The sequence below is a fragment of the Schistocerca serialis genome, chromosome 5, assembly GCF_023864345.2.
Source record: "Schistocerca serialis cubense isolate TAMUIC-IGC-003099 chromosome 5, iqSchSeri2.2, whole genome shotgun sequence".
In the NCBI taxonomy this organism is placed as follows: Eukaryota; Metazoa; Arthropoda; class Insecta; order Orthoptera; family Acrididae; genus Schistocerca; species Schistocerca serialis.
This window is the reverse complement of record NC_064642.1, coordinates 379,907,935-379,915,408: the sequence shown is the minus strand read 5'-3', so window position 1 is coordinate 379,915,408 and position 7,474 is coordinate 379,907,935.

The following is a 7,474-nucleotide window of genomic DNA, read 5'->3' as shown; positions in this document are numbered from 1 at the left end:
CAGTGAGCTCAATCCTGTATTATGAGTTATTACCTGTTATGCCTAGCTCCTAATCAGATACCAATCCAGCTTTGGATATTTTTCTGTTATCGTTATTGGCAGTTATTCAGTGATAAGCTTCGTTTACAGATTACACTTTCGTTTCAGTAGAAGACATAAAAGTGGCGATAAAGACTGTGCTATTTTCGGCACTATGGCCTAGGTTGGCAACTCCCAAACTGTATTCTGTGTTGGCCATACTGCCTATTGACACTGCTTGTGCTCTCTCTGAGAGAAAGAAGAGTCTATCTGCACAAGTACAGTGGAGAAGGAAGACAGCAACTGCGAGATGGAATGAGTACTATGAATGAGCAGGAAGTTGTTGCTGACTGTGACAAAACGCCCGTCATGGTTAGACTGCGTGCATGTACTTGGCTGTGCGTAAGTGGAAGGGACTGTGATCTATCGCATGGAGGACTGTCTTTGTGTATGCTTGGTACAAATGCACTGTGCAGTTATGGATTTGAATAAGCCAGACTCATAGAAATTGTGTATCGGGACTGTGTCAGACATTCAGTTCCTCCAAGTTCTGTGTACTGATGGTTGTGTCACCATTTAATCATTTTCCCTCCTTATGGTGTACTGTAATATTTTTACATAACTATTCGTATATGTTTTACATGCTATGTGAGCTGTGGAGATCCAACACTTTCATGTACATGCTTTATTACACAGGCATGTTTCATTTAAACTATTCACCTTCTGCATGTGGTACTATAGATATTACATTAAAACTTGCAAAGTGTAGGCTTGCTTATTTCTTAGTCCGTAAAACACTTGTCCAGGGTGTATCCATCAGTGAAACTTTGTAGTGCTTATTTGTAGGTACACTATGAAACATTATATTCTAAATGTCATGTGAAGGAAGTCAAAGCTTGATTATATATACTGGATGTAACGCCACGGCACCTCGAACCTAAGCAAGTTACACAAGAAGGGAAGAAACTGTTCCAAATATTACTTCTGCTCTCTATTCACTTGTGGATGCTATAACAAGCCATTCCAAATGTTTATCTTTGAGTTAAGTCTGAAGAGCTCTGTAAAACTTATTGTTACCCTTGCAGTGTTTCATCTACCCCCATTAAGGAAAAATAAGTAAATTTATATCTCTTTAGTTCTGTTGGGTCCCAGAGTAGTTGTCTGGTTTAGTTTTTTTTTTTTTTTAGCAATATTGAAAGTTTGCTTACTTCTGTTTTTCTGTACTGCATAATTATTATGGTTCAGCTTTATTAATTTGCTGTTTGTTTGGCCTGTGAGTGAATTTTAAGAACAACTGTTGTATACAGCACAGGTTGTAAACTTTTTAAAATTGTGAGAATATTAATAAATGTGTGATGTGTTAATGTAACTGTGAATCAGTCAATCATTTCTACCCTCTCTTACCCTATGGCTCCAGTAAGTGATACAACACCTCTCTTCTGGTATCTGCAACAGGAGTCTTGAGCATCCATTATGCTCTTGTGCTTACTATACAAACCCATGAAAAAAGTTTGCTTCTGTCATTCTAGCTCCTTCATCTGCCATGTTAATCATAATTGATAAGGACCGCAGTGACAAGCAACACTCAATAATATTCCTAATGAGGGTTTTATGCGTGGGTGAGTTACCTTTCTTAAGGCTTCTTCCAGTAAAACTCTGTCTGATGTTCCCTTTTCTCACAGTTGGTTCTTTGTGGTGACTCCTCTTCAGGTTACTTTGGAAATATATTACAGTTGTTACTTTTTGTAGTGACTGATCAACAATTTGGAAATCTAACAATATAAGAGTCATTTTACCTATTTATACACAATAAATTACACTGACTGAGGGTCATAGCCAGCCTCTGTATCATCTGCCCATCATTTGCTGGTCTTCTTCCATCACATCAGTGTGTGTGTGTGTGTGTGTGTGTGTGTGTGTGTGTGTGTGTGTGTGTCAGCAAAACTTAAGGACAAAAGTAACTGCCACATGATGTGTCACTGCCAAGTAACATAGCTGGATTAAACTTGGACTGTGCATACAAAGAACTGCTACAGTATAATAGAGAAAGTAACTGAAAGAAATACCCAATGAGACAAACAAAAATGACACTGTTATTCAAAGACAATAATTACACTGAAGTCATAGCTATTTATGACAGGACATGGTTCTTAATAGGGTGTGTGGTCACGACACACTGCGATACATATTGGCCACGAGTTTGGTAATGAAATCTTGTGGTAGGTCATTCTATTCCTGCACCAGTGCAGCTGACAACTGCTGGGTGGTCATTGGTGCATGTGGAGGTGCTGCAATACGTCTCCACAATGCCACCACCATATGCTCAATGGGATTTAAGTCAAAGGCACAGGCAGGCCAGTCCATTCACCAAATACCCCACAGTGTCATGAGCTCCAACAATTTGCCACTGCACTGACACCAGTGAACTTGACAATGGGTGATCGTGATGCAATCGGCAAAGGCATGGTGGAGAGGGGGAGAGAAAGAGATAGAAGTATTCCCAAGATAAATTGGGATCGTTACATAATAAGCACGTATTAGTATCCTTGGAGTCCACTGTCCTTTGTTTATGACTGAGAGATCTACAGTATAACCAAAATAAGTTTAGCTCTGTTCCAAAGTTGGCTAGTAACACAGAAGCAGCTAATTTAATTTACGAGCTAAAAATACACACATATTGCCAGTCAGATATTTATTTATTTACACATAATTTCCACCACCTTGCTCCTTTTCCACTTTCAAATTGGTATAAGCCTATTCATTTTCTCTCTTGTGCAGTTGTTTTTGATAATATATCTGCTTAACTAAATATTTTAGGGGCTCGCAACAAGAAAATGTTGTTCTGTTGTGGTTAAATTACAAAAGTATAAAAAAGTCATAGTGTGTTACATCTTACATTTCTAAGCTTATTTATTACCTGTGCGCACACAACCTGTGTCACACGAGCTGGGAACAAGAGGAGGAAGATCATGGCAGCCGAAGGGTGAGCAGCATTGCTAACAACTCAGGCGCCGTGCACAGGTCAGTTGTTATCGTACAAATTGCTCAAGGAACTAACTTTTTGAGAAGATGTTTTCAGGAATCTGTGTGTTCAAATATGTAGCTTATTTGAAGCAATGAATATTAAGTTAAATAAATTGTTTTAATAGAATTCAGTGGGTAGAAGACAATGACATTTAAAGCCTTTACTAAACCTCTAGCTCTTTACCTCATATCACATCATGTTTTGTTTTTCCTAACTCTTCGGGGACTCAGAATTGCATGTGACCCTGACGGGCTGGGAATATCTTCTTCATTCATCACTAAATTCTTTACTAATTAATACTGGACACACAGTCACTGAACAGCTACAATGCAACTGTTTGAACGTTCTGGGTGGTAGAAGTTGAAAACATGATATCAATCATGAAGACTACCGATTTGTGTCGATATGTATTGAGCAGAACTAGTGAGCAAAGTGACACTGTTATGGGGACAAATGGCAGCACCTGTTGTTTGTCTAAAATCTTGTGGTTTTATAGTTTTGATTATAAGGAATTTTTTTTTTTAATCGTATTTCAGAACAGTATTCAAAAATTGAAACTTGTGGTCTTTATGGCTGGTGGAGGGGTTGTATGATTGAGGAGAAACATTCTGGTACCTAAAATTTTAGATATTAAGCACTGTCATTAGTGATATGTGCATGCCTGAAAGTCGTCCTTGAAAACAAGAATGACCTGCACCTTTTCTCAATGGTTCTGAACATTTCATTGCTGTAATGACCTACAGAATCTGCTTCTAGAAGGAAACCAAGATTTTTCACATAGGACAATACAGCTTTACTGCCACATCCAATTTTCCTCATTCTGTAGTGGTTTAGCTGATTTTCTGTTCATCTATCAATTACTTCAATGTCTGTCATTTTAGCATTTACAGTATATGATGACTGAAAGGAGGAGCTGTATCGTGATACTTCACAGTGGCACAATTTCAGGAGACCAAATTGAGTATTTCTCCTTCTCTGTTCCATTCTTCATTTAGAGGACTATATGATCAGTATCCAGATGACTGATCCATTTACTGATTTTGTGTAGATCAACATTTCTCAAGATCTTTCATTAAATCAACAAGCTTAATTTTATTTTCAAATACATTAAGCATGTTTGTATTTCTCTTTGGGTGTTTGTTTTGGTTTCGTTCAGCTCTTCTCCTTATTACACTTCTGTCAATACCCCATGAAGTACATGGTGTTTCAAAATGAATATACGAGTTTTAAGACTTTGTTGCATTTGTTTCATCCATTTTACAATTACAAATAATACATCAAATTAAAGAGCAACTCAAACAGGTTTTACTACGAGTGTTCAGTGTGAGCACCATTTGTCACACATTGAATCGATAGGCGAGTTCTTCCCAAACTTTTATCAGTGTGTCTGGAGTAATTGTTGGACAACAATGTTTCTAATGTCGGGTAGTTCAGTTGGTAGCAGAGGCACATGCATGTGATTCTTTATAAACACCCAAAGGTAAAAATCACATGGCGTCAAAGAGTGCGTGAACGTGGAGGTCATGAGAAACAAGCTCTTGACATCAGGCCCCTTGTGCCAGTCCAGCAGTCGGGTACGTGGTCGTTTACCCAATCACTTACTGAATTATGTCAGTGAGGTGGTGCACCATCTTGCTGGCAAGTGAAGTTCTGTGGTTCAGTTTCTTCCAGCTGAGAAATACCCACAGTTCTAGTGCATCAAAATAAGAAACACCACTTACGGTTGTTTCACCAAGAAAGAAAGCCGGTAAATTTTCTGCCGGATATGACAGAAATAAAAAAAAAAGACATTCAATTTAGGGGCCCCTCTTGCAAATGTACCATCTAGTTGGGATTTGTTGACCCCCAGATGTGCACATTATGTGTGCTCACATTTTCACTTAGGTGAAATGTCGATACATCACTGAAGACGATGGTACCCAGAAAAATGTTGTCATCATACAGCAACATTTCGTATGCAAAATTAGCACGTAAACCGGAGTCTGTAGGTTTTAGAACTTAACAGCTGTAACCAATAAGGATGTAGTTCTATGGGTCTCCTTAAAAGTCTCCACACAGAAGTCACTGGAACTGCTAATTCATGACTAGCCTTCCGAACTGATTTCTTGGGGCCATGCACGAAAGACTCACCCGTTCAACATGTTCTTCAGTCACTCTTGGTCATTCCATAGTCTTCCCTTTGTGCACAGATTTGTCAACAAAACTGATTGGGTTGCTCTTTCATTTGATGTATTGTTTACAACTGTAAGTTGAATGTACTAAATGCTACAGAGCCTTAAAAACACGTAAATTCATTTTGAAACACCTTGTATTTTGGTTAAGTATATTGCAACTAGGAAAGCTGAATTTATCATGGCCACTGTTTACAAACTGTGCCAAGTGGGAGACATTAGGCACTGAAAAAAAGTGCATCAACAAAACTTCTTTAGAGCTCGGCAACTAATACTAACCTGCTGATCTTAATATGAATCGCCACCACACTATTATAGCTGTAAAAAATATTAAAGAGAGGGTGAAGGGCTGCACAAAATTCCACATCTTATCAGAACAAATTCATTTCATGACCTTGACCTTTCAAATAAATTTTCCTTCCTGGAAAACTGAATACTATTCCTGACCACATAATTTCCAAAACAGTAGATACAGCCTATGGAAATAAGCATGTCATGCCTACTTCAACTGACACTGGCAGAAGCACCTTATACAGGTTGTTGTGCCTCAGAAGAGGCTATTGACGACAAATCTGGCTTTCTACATGTCTCCTGAAATAACCTACAGGGAAGGTGGGAAAGGAGCACTGACTACTAACCAGAGCTGCGAAGTGTTAGCTCTAGCCATATGCTCTCTCTGGCACCATCTCCTAGCTAGTAAAGACATGTATTCTTCTCCACTCTTTTGAGGATTTAAGTCCAAAATGAAATCATTCTATGAAGTAAGATATCCCTGCTGACTCAAGCTCAAGAGGGGGAGGGGGGGGGGGGGAGTTCTGAATACCAGGAGCATGATTTTTGTGTGCAACTAGTATTGAGTTTCATGAAGTAATCCTTGTGATCCCATAACTCCAACAGAGATCTCTGTTCTCCCAAGCAAACAACAAAACTATGCTGACATGATTAAAGGTGGTTTTGCTTCATCATTTGGCACCACACAGGAGGCAATGTAGCTTACAGAATCCAGTGTTTGAACACACATACCCACCCTTCCCATCCCCCAACTACAATCTTCTGCATTTTTAAATTTTAGCTGATGTGACAAAAATGTACTTGGTTTCAGCAGATAATAATAGACAAGTTACTGGAAGAAACTGCCATTCTTAAATAGTCCTTAACAATTCCATCTGTCTAATTCCCCACAAGACTGGGTGCAATAAATATTTCTCACCATACAATAAATATTCTTTTAAGTGTCATATGAGCAATAAGATTCCTCTGTTGTTGAGTTATTACCTATCCTCATTTTGTGTGTTGCTTCAAACCAGAAATTTCCATTTTTTAATTAGCGTATTAAAACTACAGGCATTTACGACCAGCTAATCACTGAAAAAGTGTTGGGGAGCAGTAGATGAACACACGCAGAAGTTGACACGCCACTAGTTTTTGGAACATGAGATTCCCATGTTTGACAAAATAGAAAGGGTTGTAATAAATGGGACTCAAGAAGCTCAGACACGAAAGAGTTCTATATGTTTGGATCATGAGAGACATAGTTGGGGGGAAAAACCCTACATATTGAATTTGAGAGCTACTAGTTACAGTAACAAAGTGCCGTCCTTCATATTCCTTCCGCAGGAAAATTTTTACCGTGTTTCCCATGACAACTCATTTAACATTGCACTTTAAAAAATTTTGTCTCATACCACGGGAGTCATTCCTCAACATCTTAACAAATTAACTATGACTTGTCCCTTCTTCTAGTTGGTATTTTCCACATATTCCCTTCTTCACTGATTCTGCAAAAACAATCCACTTGATCTTCATAAACTTTTGTAACATTACATCTAAAATACTTCAAACCTCTTCTTTTCCAGTTTTCTCCACAGTGCAAGACTGACTAACATATAATGCTATGCTCCAGATCTACGTTCAAAGATATTTCTTTTTCAGACTGAAACCTATGTTTAAGACCAGTTGATTTTTTTTTTTGGTGACGAATGCTGTTTTTGCCCATGATAGTGTGCTGCTTTTGTCCTCTTTCCCTCCATTCAATGTCTCCTGTAACTTCCTTCTCTTTCACAGATGACAGCATCAAACAATACTATTAATGATCACACACTATGAGCTTAACATTGATGCATTTCTGTAATTTCCATTTCAGTTAACATACTTTTACAATTGTAAAAATATTCTGAAGGTACTTCTCTTCTTTCTTTTGAATTAACATCTGTAACTTACCATTGTAACAAACCAAATTATGTTATGTTTTCAAAGTCAA